At 33.3% G+C, this 13,896-nt stretch overlaps 1 protein-coding gene across 15 annotated transcripts in view; it reads left to right on the plus strand.

Moving 5' to 3' along the window:
• Nucleotides 1-13,896, plus strand: part of NBEA (neurobeachin) — a 662,404-nt gene that overhangs the window by 283,518 nt on the left and 364,990 nt on the right. The gene's annotated exons all lie outside the window — the stretch shown is intronic.

A 13,896-nucleotide genomic window follows, 5' to 3' on the forward strand; every position in this document is an offset into this window, starting at 1 on the left:
GTTTATACTAGAGAAATGGGATCATGGAGGGTTACAGAAGTGACTCAAGTCTATAAATTTTATTTCGTAAACTGGATGTTATCATTACATTAGCAGGGGTCAACACATTATGGCTTGACACCCAAATGTACCAGCCATCTGTTATTTGAAAATAAAGTCTTATTAGAACCCAGATATGCCCTTTTATGCATATCTAAACTGCTTTTGTGTTGTAGTAGCAAAGTCAGTTTATTCCATCAGAGACTAACAGTACACAAAGCCTAAAGTATTTTCTGTCTGACTCTTGTAGAAAAAAATTGCTTACCCTTGATCTATTTCAAAATACCTTTCAGTATTCCTGTCAGCAATAACAAACAGAGTAAAGAAATAATGCATTATGATTGTTTGTTGATTTGTGTACTTTTGATGATATTATAAAGGCTGTTTGTGGTCCAAGATGAGCAAAAAGTAGTGAATAAAGTTGATTGATCCCCAGTTATTTGTTTTAGACATGAAAATTTATCAGGTTACATACATTATTTTCTTTCTCAAGATTCAAACCATAATATTATCAATTATGCCCTATAATTTATGTCTCTTTTATAACCAAGTCCTTCTCTAAGTTTTTAGTTAGCTAAAAATAATAAATTAAACATGACCATATTTCTCCCATCTTTTTGAGTAAATGAAAACAATTACACATGTAAGAACTTTATTCCTAGATAAAAATATGTATTGTTGTTTATTCTAACTAGAATCTTCAGGAGTAATATTTTTATTACAAAACTCTTAAACAACTCTTAAACAATTATATTGTAAAGTCTTAAAAAACATAAGTTTCTGTAGTTGTTATTCCTTTTGATAGCATCAATATAAATAATTCATGGGAGTTTTTGTATTCTTGAAATCAGCTGACAATTTTTTTCTAAGTTAAAAATATAATAGTTTAGCTTTCTTAATATTATGTCCTTTGCTTATAATTGTTGAAATACTACTTTTAGTTCAAATTCTCTTATTTAAATTTAAAAATATTCAGAGTTGATGCAGCAAATATATTTCATCCCTGGGGATTAAAAAAAGGTGCTGTTGCAGTGTTATATACAAAAGTTAAAATAGATAAATCAATAAACTGGATTCTTTAAGTCAAATGTTTATTAAAGATTGTGGATGTTAATATATTTTTGATGCTAACAGTCCTGAATTTCCAGTTTTAATGTTGGTGATTCTTGCCAATACCTTGTAACCCATTTAAAATACTGTATATATCAGTAATTTCTGTGCTGTTTCAGGGAGATGACATGGTGCAGTAGTCTTCTAATTTTTCTCACAAGATCTATTAAAATTAACATTTTAAAAATAGCAATGGACGTGACAACTTTGGTTATGTCTAGTGACTAATTGAAATATTTTAAGAACATGTGGTTAGTTTGAATTTTTGCACAAATATGACTGATTTTTTAAAGCCCAAGGAAAATGGTGTAGTCTGAAGGAAATGGAAAGCAAACTTAGGTAAGTCCTACTCTAGACATAGATGGATCTAACAATAACAACAAAAACACTTTGGGAGAAGTTATATGTAAAGGTTTAACTTTATTTGCAGTTAATTCTTTAGGAATAAAAAAATGGGGGCAGCCCCGGTGGCTCAGTGGTTTAGCGCTGCCTTCAGCCCAGGGCCTAATCCTGGAGACCCGGGATGGAGTCCCACGTTGGAGACTCTACATGGAGCTTGCTTCTCCCTCTGCCTGTATCTCTGCCTCTCTCTCTCTCTCTAATAAATAAATAAAATCTTAAAAAAAAAGAATAAAAAAATGTAGCATTGACCTTGTGAATGGTAAGATGGATAATTTTTTTTGTTTCATAGAGATCTGGATTAATAAAAGACGTTTAATAAAGTCTATCATGTAAAAGGAAAAATCTACAAATTTTTTTTTGTATTTGAGTGAATAATTATAATTTTCCAACATCAGACTGTGAAATAACAACCTAATACCAGTAATCTTATGCAGGAAGTTAACCTTATCCATTAGCTCAGAATTCATATTTCATCTCTTAGAAAATGGGATTATAAACACCTTTTATAGATTTTCATTCCTAATATTTATTTCTAATGAATTTTGCATATAATGCAAATTTTCAATTAAAAGAATTCAGCATTTCCTTTTGTTTTCAGGATATATCTTAAGTCCAGCAGTACTCCAGAACAAGAGTTTGCAGACTTTTTCTTTAAGGTCTAGATTGTAAACCAGCAGTCTCTCTCATATATTCTTTGTGTTTCTGTGTTGTTTGTTTCACAAACCTTTAATGGTATAAATTCTCTTCTTACCTTACTGGCTAATACGAAACAATCTGCAGGCTGGATTTACCTGATGTTTGCCAACCCCAGATTAGAGTAAGAGATAATGGCATCAACAAAAGAAAAATTTAATTTAGGCAATAACAATAGGTTTTTATTTTCATTTAATTGGCTGTGATTATTATACTGTATGATGGTGTAGCTTGAAAGTCTCATATAGTATCATAGGTTCCTTTCAGTACTAAGCACTCACAGGTTTTCCTTAATAAATGGTTATAGGAAATTATTTTTCTCCATTTCAATTACTTGGTGACCTGAATACCAGTTCTTTTTTGTGAACTTTGTTTAAAAAGTTAAGGTTTTTTTTTTTAGCTGAAAACCAATATCAACTGGTATAATGTTTGAGTCAACCACAACTCAGTGCTGTGTTGTGCAGCAAGGTGGTACAGTTGATTAAGCATCCCACTCTTGATTTCAGCACAGGTCCATGATCTCGGTTGTGAGATCAAACCCTATTTGGGGCTCTTCACTGGGCATGGAGCCTGTTTAAGAATCTCGTCTCTCCCTCCACTCCTTCTCCCTCTGCATACATACTCTGTGTCTCTTTCTTAAAAAAATATTACTTAACAAAGATTGACTGCAGAATGCATTTCTCTTCCTATTTTTGATTATGAATTTTGATAAATTTGGTGTACTGACACTTAGATATCATTGTCCATTCTGTGCATAATTCTATTTAAGCAGCAGTGTGTATCATTTAGTTCCCAGATTTGTTATTGATGTTATTTTAATGGTCACTAGCATTTTTAGGAAAATTTCACAAATATACACCAGTAATGTTTTCTATAACATCCCATGTTTTTGCAAATGACCCACTTTTATATTAGAGGAAAAGTACTTCACATATTGTGCTAAATATTTAAAAAATAGGAATTTATAATCAACCACTTTAAGCAAAGTATTTTATGTGAGTTTAGAAATTTTTATCTTTCTAAATTATTCTTTGGAGGTGTTTGTTGGCATATGGGTAGATGATCACTTGAATTTTTACAAATGTGATAATTCAGTAGCATTTTATCAAGGGGTCTTACTATAATTTTCAAGTGGCTACTGAAGATTTTTAGATACCTGAGTAATTTGAGCTGTCAGGATGCCAAGAGATCATAGATTAAAGAATTGATCCTTCAGAAACGACATCTTTAGAAAGGTTTTTGTATGAATCCACAAGATGGAAAAGGGATGTGCATGATTGATCAGGTGTATCACTTGAGTCAGCATCGATAATCAGTGCTTTAACAATGGTGACAGCCGATGGCCTTTGCATAAAAATTATAATCTATTGTGAAGATCAGAATATCTTTTAGTATCTGTTCCATAGTATATGGTATACTATGGTTATACTATAGTATATGGTTTAAGGATTTTACGTTAAATGCATAAGGTCCTGTCTTTGCCTTCTCTGTGCTTTCAAAAAAGGGGAGATCATATTAAAACCTATGAAATAATAAGGTGTCTTTAATCAGGATTAAAACTTTTCTAGTATTGTTAGTCCTTCATACGATGTTGACGAGGAATAGAAAGAAAGGGGAAGTGACATGATGTTTTGAAAGAAAATTCTAAAATATTTAGCATGATTTCCTTTTTTTCTTTTTTTTTTTTTTTTTGTCATGATAGAATGTCAGTGAGTGGACTTGCCCTCCAAATGTAACCACTAGAAAACTGAACAAAGTATAGAAATCAACAGTTTTTAGATCTTGGACAGTAGGCCAATGTGAATTATAATCCCTGAAAAAATGGAAATAATTTGAGTTGGGTTCAGTGATTTCCATTAACATTTTGCCTGGACGATATTCTGGAATATTGTATAGAAGGGGAATCTGAAGTAAAACACAGCAATCTTGGTGAACTGGGGAGACAGTGACCAGAGGTCAGGAAGTTGTAGAGCACAGTTCCATGGAGGAGGTAGCTGCAGAGTAAAATAGAAACATGGAATGGGCCTCTTGAACCTTTGCTGAATATTAAATGTATATATGAAGAAATTCCATGAGACTGGCAAAATATGATTAAGGGGCTTTGAAGTGAATTTTTTTTTAGTTCACAGAAGAGAGCATTGTTTTAGCTCTGCCAGCCAGAGTGGTGAGTCCTCACATTACTGGAGGCAGTGAGTAGAGAGCTCAGAAAGGTAACACAGTAGTAGAGTTGAATTATTTTTAGAGTACAAGATACTCTAGTGTAGATCCACCCTTAAAACAAAAAAAAAATTTAAAAATAAGCCTCTCAAAATAATCATCTTGACCCACCAATAATTTAACTGTCAGAGCAAAGCCTAACACACTTTAAAGGAGCAGAGCAAGATGCACACCCTTAACAATGCAATAATCACAATTACCAGTATCCAAATAAAATTACTAGACATAGGGTAAAGCAGTGTAGCACAAAGCCAGAAGGAAAATCAGTTGATAAAAATGACAGAGATGGTGATGAGTTTAGAAGACAAGCACTATCAGCTGTCATAAAGGTGATTAGGTATTTTTTTTAAGATTTCATTTATTCATGAGAGACACAGAGAGAGAGGCAGAGACATAGGCAGAGGGAGAAGCACGGTCCTTGCAGGAAGCCTGATGTGGGACTTGATCCCAGGACCTGGGATCACGACCTGAGCCAAAGGCAGACGCTCAACGACTGAGCCACCCAGCTTCCCTGATGATTAAGTAAAAGGAAAACAAGAACCCAAAGTAGAGAGAAGTGGACGGTATAAAAAAGAAAATCCATTTAATGGAATTAATAGTTTATTATACATTGACTAAGACAATAATCATGAACTCTACAAGATACAGAATTGTATCTTTCCAAACTGAAGCTGAAAAAAAAAAAAGAATAAATAAAAGGAGAACAGAGCCACAAGAGCCCATGTATAAATCAAGCAGTTAAATATATTTGGAATTGGAGTCCAAGAAGAAAGAAGTTAAGACTCTATATATACATATGTGTGTACGTACACATACACATATATACTATATACATGTACATATATATACACTATATACATACTCATATATACTATATACATATATATAGTAATTGCCAAATGATTCTAAAACTATAACTCCTAATATCCAAGGAATTTAGCTAACTGCAAGCAAAATCAACACAAATATGCATCATCAAAATTAAGGTATTCAAAACTAGCGCTCAGGAGAAAATTTCAAAGAACAATCATCAATATTAAGCAAACCAACAACTTATTTAAAGTCCTTTGAATAGATTAACATCACCAATAACAATATTAGGATGTCAAATAAGCACGTAAAAAGATGGTCAATATCCTTAGTAGGTAAATGCAAATTAACACCACAATGATGCAGCACTACAAACATGGATAGGAGTTAAAATGAAAAGTAATGGTAATACCAAGCATGGAGGAGAATTTGGAGCAACTGTCTCTCATTTTTGGCTTTGAGAATATAAAGTGATGGCCACTGAGGAAAATAGTTTGGAAGTTGCTTATTATTCAATTACCCGGTAATCCCATTTCTTCATATTATCCACTAGATAAGTGAAAACTTATTTTCACATGAGAACCTGTATACAAATGTTCTTAGCAGCTTTATTTAGCCAAAAGCTGGAAAACTCAAATGTCCTTCATTGACTAAAAGAACAAACTATGGTGCATACAAACAATGGAATACAACCCGGCAGAAAAAAGGAACAAAGTATCGGAAAATCTTTCTACTTGGATAAGTCCTTTTTTTTTTTTTTTAAAGATTTTATTTATTCAAGAGAAACACAGAGAGAGAGAGAGAGAGAGACAGGCAGAGAGAGAAGCAGACTCTATGCAGGGAGCCTGATGTGGGACTAGATCCCCGGTCTCCAGGATCACACCCTGGGCTGAAGGCGGCGCCAAACTGCTGAGCCACCCGGGGCTGCTCTACTTGGATATATCCTAAAAAATAAGAAAAGCTTGTCTCAAAGGGTTGTTTTTGGGACATTCTCAAAAAGACAAAACTGTAGTGATTGAAAACAGATAAGCAGTGGCCAGGGGTTATGGATGGGGAGAGATTGTCACTACAAAGGCATAGTACAGGATTTCTTGAGATGATAGAACTATTCTGTGTGCTGATGGTGGTGACCATACATGAATTAATATATGTGTAAAATCCCATGGAAGTTTCTATGCAAGGTGAAAAAAGTCAATTTTAATATATGATAATTTAAATTTTAAATTAAAATTTTAAAGAGCTGTCAGAGGAAAAACACATTACTTACAAAAATAAAAATTATTACCAACATTTAGTCAGAAGTTATACAGATTATACAAATGGAACATCATTATAGTGCTAATAGAAAGACTTACAACTTGGAATTTTTTTATCTAATGAAAATAATCTTCAAAAATGAGGAAGAAAGAAAAGTTTTTTTCAGATAACAAAAGATAAAATTCATTGCCAGCACATCTGTGCTATAAGAATTGTCAAAAGAGGGATCCCTGGGTGGCGCAGCGGTTTGGCGCCTGCCTTTGGCCCAGGGCACGATCCTGGAGACCCGGGATCGAATCCCACATCGGGCTCCCGGTGCATGGAGCCTGCTTCTCCCTCTGCCTGTGTCTCTGCCTCTCTCTCTCTCTCTCTCTCTGTGACTATCATAAATAAATAAAAAAAAATTAAAAAAAAAAAAAGAATTGTCAAAAGAAATTTTTCAAGCAGAGTTAAGGATACCAGATGGAAACTTAGACACACACAAAGGAGAATACAAAAATATGTAGATAGATTTTTAAAAATCTCATTTTTAATTGGTATAGAAAAAGCATTTGTTAAAATTCAACACCTATTCATAATAAGATCTCTGAAAAAACAGGTCCCAAAGAGAACAACAAACAACCTAAAATTGGTACCTACTAAAAAACAACTGGCGATTGGAGTTATAGGTAATAGTGAAAAACCAATGAGATTGAGAAGGGAAAGATTTTGCCTTTGTAACTCTATTTATACCCTTTAATTCATCTTTTACTGAAGCATCGAAATACTTCAGTAAGGCAAAAAGTCATACAAGACATACAGATTGGAGGAAGTAAAACTATTTTTAAATGCAAGTGCAATTACCATGTAGAAAATCCTAAGTATAGCATACATTGCTGGTTGAGAATGTAACATGGTACAGGTTTGAAAAACAGTTTGGTTTTGGTTTTGTTTATTTTTAAGATTTTATGTATTTGAGAGAGAGAACACAAGTGTGAGCATAAGCATGGGGAGAGGGAGAGAGAGAGGAAAGGAAGAAGCAGAAGCAGACTCTCCGCTGAGCAGGGAACCCAATGCTAGGCTTATCCCAGGACCGCAAGATCTTGACCTAAGCTGAAGGCAGATACTTAACCAACCTAGCCACCCATGTACCCCTAGTAGTACTTTATAGTTAAATATTCAATTGAAATTTGATCCAGAAATTCTACAATAATTATTCAAGAGAGATGCAAACATATGTCCACATACTTATAAAGTTTCATAGCAACATGCATAGCAACCACAAACTGAAACAACTACTCTATTTCTCAAAAAGTAATAAACAAATGCTTGTGTGTCTATATGATACAGATTACTACTCAAGAATTAAAAAAAACTGATACTCATAGAAAAATCCATGAATTTCAGAAATACTGTGCAAGAACAACCTGGCTCAAAGTACATACTGTGTGATTTTATTTTTATGAAATACTGGAAAAGAACACATCTTTTTTATTGTGTAGAATGCAGGAAAATGGTTGCCTGGGGTTAGGGATGTATAGAGGTTTGATAATAGGCACAAGGGAATTTGTGGGAATGGGGAGCAGGCACATTGTACTGGTGACCACGTGGACACATAAATTTATCCTGACTCAAAGAAGTGTACATTCAGAATGGTCACATTGTATTCTGTGTAAACCAGAAAGCTGAGTCAAAATAGAAAAATAACATAGTCACTGAATATGGAGGATGCATATTTATTTATACATGGAAATAGTAGGTATTCTATAGAAATTAAGAGAAAGTCTAAAAATAGACTCCTTGATTCCATAAGTCACTTTTGGTTACCTTGAAGATAATTAAGAAGAGTTCCAGGAACATATACAGCATTATAGAATGTGAAAGTGTTTGGATAGTCTGTTCAATGTAGACCAGCCATTGGAAAAATTTAATGATGATATGAAAGGAAAAATTGATAGAGTTTCATGTGACTATGAGGGATTTTATTCTTGGTTTGGAAATCTATGTCAGGAGATAGAAGGGGAAAAAGTCCTTCTGGAGATGTAAAAATGAAGATGCTTTATAGGAATAAGAGAAATTAATGCAGAAAGGACATCAAGAAGAGGTCAGACCAAATAGAAAAGTGTGTTTTGGGAGGGAGCCAGGGGCACTTCTAAACTTAAAGGATAATTTATAGGATAGAAATAGACATGGGTTGAGGGAAATTTAAATGGAATTTAACTTTTCTGCATCCCTTGTTTACTCAATTTACCTTTTAAAGATGTTCTAATTTAGTTTTAGTGGATTCTGTGTTGGAAGGCATAGCTCTTTTCAAATTGGATCTAATGTTCTGAGCATCTTGTTCCAGTTACTTTTTTCCTTACAAATAGGAAGAAATTAAATTGTCCAAAAAAATAACACTAATGTTTACTAAATATAGATGGTAACAAAGATTTTTTTCATCATAGATAGCTTCTAATGTGGAAATAAAACTCTCTAAAAATAGAAATCATAATCTTTTCATCTTAAAACATCTCAATGTCACAGTTTAGTGTTTCAGTATGGAAATTTTCTTTTAGCCAATAGAGATATTAACATAAAAAAAGACATGCTTTGTCAAGTAAAAAGAATGTCAGCTTTTTACTAGAGTCTTCAAACCAGTATTATTTTTTCATTCATTAAATGACTTTTATACTCATTGACTAGCTGAGCTAGAACTATATTCCAACAATTTAATATAAAATTAAGCATTGATAAGATGTCAGAGAAACTGTGTTTACTGAAGAGTTTACTTAAGAGATATACTCAAAGGTAACACATCATCTTCTAGTGTCCCAGGAGAGAAATTAGGAGGATACAGAAATGCATGTTCTTCACAGAGACAGGATACATGAATAGCAACATACAAATGGAGAGCCATGAGTAGTAATCTAAAAATCACAGATGGCAGAGCTGAACTGTTAAAGGAATAACTGAATACAAAGAATTTGTCATCAGTGGCAGACAAGTTTATCCCTTACTAAGAAATGGATATCTACTTCGATATGGTGATTGAAAAATATTTTTATTTCACAAAATAATAAAGTGTAGTACCTGTATCATACATTACATGATAACTTTAGAAAGGGAGTAAGTTTCTCTTTAGTTCTAAAAAAGTTAAGGTATTCATATAATTTTTCATGCAAATAGGACAATTTCAATTGAGAAGGGCCCGTATTTAGAGTTACATCCACACAATTGGTATGAGCTTGGAAAATAAGGATGTATGGATGCTTGATATACAGCTAATAATATGAAGACAGGGTCCATATACTCCATGGAACATATGACATTTCATAACAAGTCCATTTTTGGAAGGTACACATGTACTTATATATTGAGGCAGAGAAGCATTTTTATATTGTGAAAAAATTGCCTTCATGTTGATTTAGATGTAACGTTTACCTGTATAATAAACTTAGTTTTCTTCCAGAAACTAAACTTGAAATCAGTATAGGCTTTTATTTTTTACCTTCTGAAATATTTATGCATAAATATGTAAATAATTGAGAAAGAAAAACTAAATTGGAAAATTTAAATGGGGAAATATATCACTGAGCAGTTGTATCATGTTATAGTGTTTATATTTTCCAGTATTTAAAAGATATTTTTATATTTTTATTTTGGACATTATAGTTCTAAAATATGAGTATTTTACAGTGTTAATCCTGAGTTTCTTTAGGCTATCTGTGCCCTTTACATTACTGTAAGAAAAATCCACATTTTTATTGAATTCTGATTATTTTAGAGCATAAAAGTTATACACTTTAATTTCATAATATTAAGGTACATATTTTAAACAACTTTTGAGAATATTATATAGTTTTTCCTTCTATTTTAATAGATTCATGCAAAGCATGCACTCAGCAAAGTAGAACCACAGCACCTATGGCCCTACATGGCAGGGATGTAAAACTCCAGTAGATTCCTACATAAGAAAAATTGACTATTGTTTTAAATTATGGCTTAGCAGCATCTGGCAATGGTGGTAGAATGGCAGGGACAATGTATTTGCCACATATAAATATCCTTGTGTGCCAGTTGGTAGGGTGATTGATTGAAATAGACACCAATTTATGGATTATTTATGAAATCCTTTAATTTCAGGTTATAGAACAGCAAATGAAATCGTTGTGTTTCTTTCTAGTCATGGAAGAATAGGAGAGATTCAGAAAAGTCTTTCCATGATTGAATGATTTTTTAATGGCCATAAAATGCTTTCCATTTACCTGGACTTGCCTGGATGATCCTTTAGATCCTGTATCATAGACTTGCTCTAAGAAGACTACCTGATACTCTGAACTAAGTTAGTTTCCCTTGTTATAACCTTTCATAGCACAGTGTGCTTTTTCTCTAAAGCATGTATTAAAATTATAGAAAGTCACCTATATGTGTTTAATTACTTGGTAATGTCTCTGTCACCTACAGGATCAGACTCACAAGGTCTCTGGGACCTACCAGAGTACTCCCAAAAACTTGTGGATGGATAAGTGGATGCTAGAACAAGTGATATTGTTTTCTATAGTCAAGAAGATTTCAGTATTTGGTCTTAATAGTTAGAGACAAGGGTATAATTTAACATTAAACAAGCAAAAATTCCTAGATTACCATATTGCAATATTAAGGATTTTGTGAGTGATGACATGACCAATTTTTAATATTACACATGAAGTAATATATTTCAGTATAATGCTTGAAATTTTATTTGTATTCTAAAAAACTGACACTTACCTTGACATTGCTTTGTTCCCAACTGTATTCCTGAAACAAAAGTAAAATAATGGTACGACATGCACAAAAATACATTGTGGATGACGTGTTGGTCAGGTTTAAACCTGATGGAGAACCAGGGACAGAAAAGTACGTATTTGTTCATGACTACTTTTGAAAATTACGGAAAGGCAGTGATATTTACTGCCAAATACATCTATTCTGCAGAAACAAACAGCTAGCTCCTAGTCATCCTTGGAAGAATTTTGAACAGGGAGGGACAAAATCAAATGTGACTAAGAAATATCTAGCAAACTTCTGAAGGCTAAAAGAACAAAAAGATTGTACTGAAAGAGTTCTAGTGCTTAAATAAAGGTTTAATGTGAACAAGGAAATATTTAAAAAGCACAGTTGAAAGTTTCAACTCAGGTAAAGAATATTAAAGTGAAGAGAAGCCACTGGCTTCACTTCCTCTACCCAATACCTATTTAATCATTGTGAATTTGACATATGCTTATGAATACAGTGCAACATAACTGGCAACTTTAGGTCCGAAACTAATCCTTGCTAAAACAATTACTAGCCTTTACTGGGCCCATCATAAAACTGATGGCTTAAGAGCTTCAGTGTTTCAGATGAAACACTTAAGAGCTACAAGTTAAAGCCCTATGGACTCACAGGAAGAGATTCTATAAATGATTTTTCTCTTTATACTATTACTAAATACTGCCTGTCAATTTTCCCACTTTTCATGCTTGTTTCCAAATATGGAATGAAAGAGAAATCTAATGCCTAAATGACCAAGAACCCACACTTTTCTACATCATTTCCTTTGTACTATCATGCATCTACTTCCCACTCTGTTCCGATGTTAACCCAGTAAGACATGAAGCACTTAGAACCATCTATAGCCAAGCTAGAAAGAACTATTAGTGTTCCTTTATCACAGGAATCAGCAACTTTTTCCAATAAGAGGCCAAACATAAATACTTTAGGATTTGTGGCCATACAGCCTCTGTCATAAGTTCTCAATTTTGCCATTGTCATGAGAAAGTTGCCACACATAATATATAAAGGAATGAACTTGGCTATGTTCCAATAAAGCTTTATTTATGAACAGTAAAATGTGAATATTAAATAAGTTTAAGTGCCATGAAATATTTTTTATTCCTCTTTTTTTTCCCCCCAACTATTTCAAAATGTAAGAAACCACTTTTAGCTTGTGGGCCATATAAAAACATGAGGCAGTTCAACTCTAGTGACATTCAGACTGCAGATTGTGATCCATTAGTGGTATGGTATAATCAGTAAAGGACACCCTGGTAGTGTTTATTAATGGCATATCATGACATAGCATAACATAGATCAGAGTATAGCACACAGCAAGAGCAAGTGTTATTTTGTGAAACATTTCTTTCGATTATATATACTGAATCATGAAGTAAAATGTATTGCCTTAGGTTATACTTTTTTAAAGTTTTAAAATAATTAATCTGCTGTTACCAGCAAAGAGTTTTAGTGCCAAGGCAAGTGTCTTAGCTGAAGTTTATGTAGCTATTTAGATTGTCCACTAAAACCAGATATTCAGAGTTTTAGTCCAGAGCTTCTTTGACTTATTTAAAAGCTGAATTCAGATTAAAGGATTCTGTAATGCTAATAAAATTGGGTAAACCTCAATGTTAAAATATTTAGAAGTGTAAAAACTGTTTGTTACTAACATTCAGATAATTAATAGTGTCCACCTACATTGTGTTTGAAACACCAGTGTACATAGAGAATACATACATGCACACTTTTTCCTGGCCCTTGATCCCTGCTGTCCAGATCTGTTGTTCCTTGTCTCTAGTTTCTGATAGCGAGGTCAGGCGCAGGGCATGTCACCCTTGACCATCAGCCTCCAGTCTGTCCTCCTCAGGTTTCAGAACATAGTTTTCCACATTACAGATGCCCCTTAATTAGCTGGAGTTGCTGCAATTCAGGTATCACAAGAAAAATAAGCTTTTCTACTCTTTCTCCAGGATCCTCCTCATTTACCAGTGAGCATCTTTGGTTTCCTGTAACTACATCCTAGACCTTACCTCATATCATTCTAGTATTCTTCTACCTAAATGGACTCCATTTCGTTATGTTCCCCAGAAATTGTAGTGCTTCATAAATCTAGTTTTTAGCCCCATTATTGCAAAGCACAGTAAGATAATGATTTCATCATTAATGTTTCTAGAATACAGAAATGCAAACCAAGATTGTAAGTTTTGCCATACATGACTGGATTTACATCAATTTGATTTTTTTTGTTTCAGTTATTTTTAAGCCAATAAGTGTGTAGAGCTGTTGCCTCTGTGGATATTTCCTAGAAGATTAAGATTTTCTCCTTGTGTCTCTTTCAAAATTATTTTCCTGTGTAGCTCTTTGTTTTCACTGCTTTCTTTGTGTGTACACCTCCTGTCCATGTAATATCAATGCTTTTAATCTATTTTTGCCTGGTATCTCGCTAACAGAACTTACTATATTGTATATAAAATAAAATCTAATGTGTGTAATAGAATCCATGAAAGCTACAATTTAGGCTTGTGACCAGTTTTAACTGCTAGAAGTTGATTTTCTCCTTTTCTCCTTCATTTGGAAATATTGCCTGTGATGCATAATGTACATGCTGTTATC

Source organism: Vulpes vulpes, chromosome 9 (assembly GCF_048418805.1).
Source record: "Vulpes vulpes isolate BD-2025 chromosome 9, VulVul3, whole genome shotgun sequence".
NCBI lineage: Eukaryota > Metazoa > Chordata > Mammalia > Carnivora > Canidae > Vulpes > Vulpes vulpes.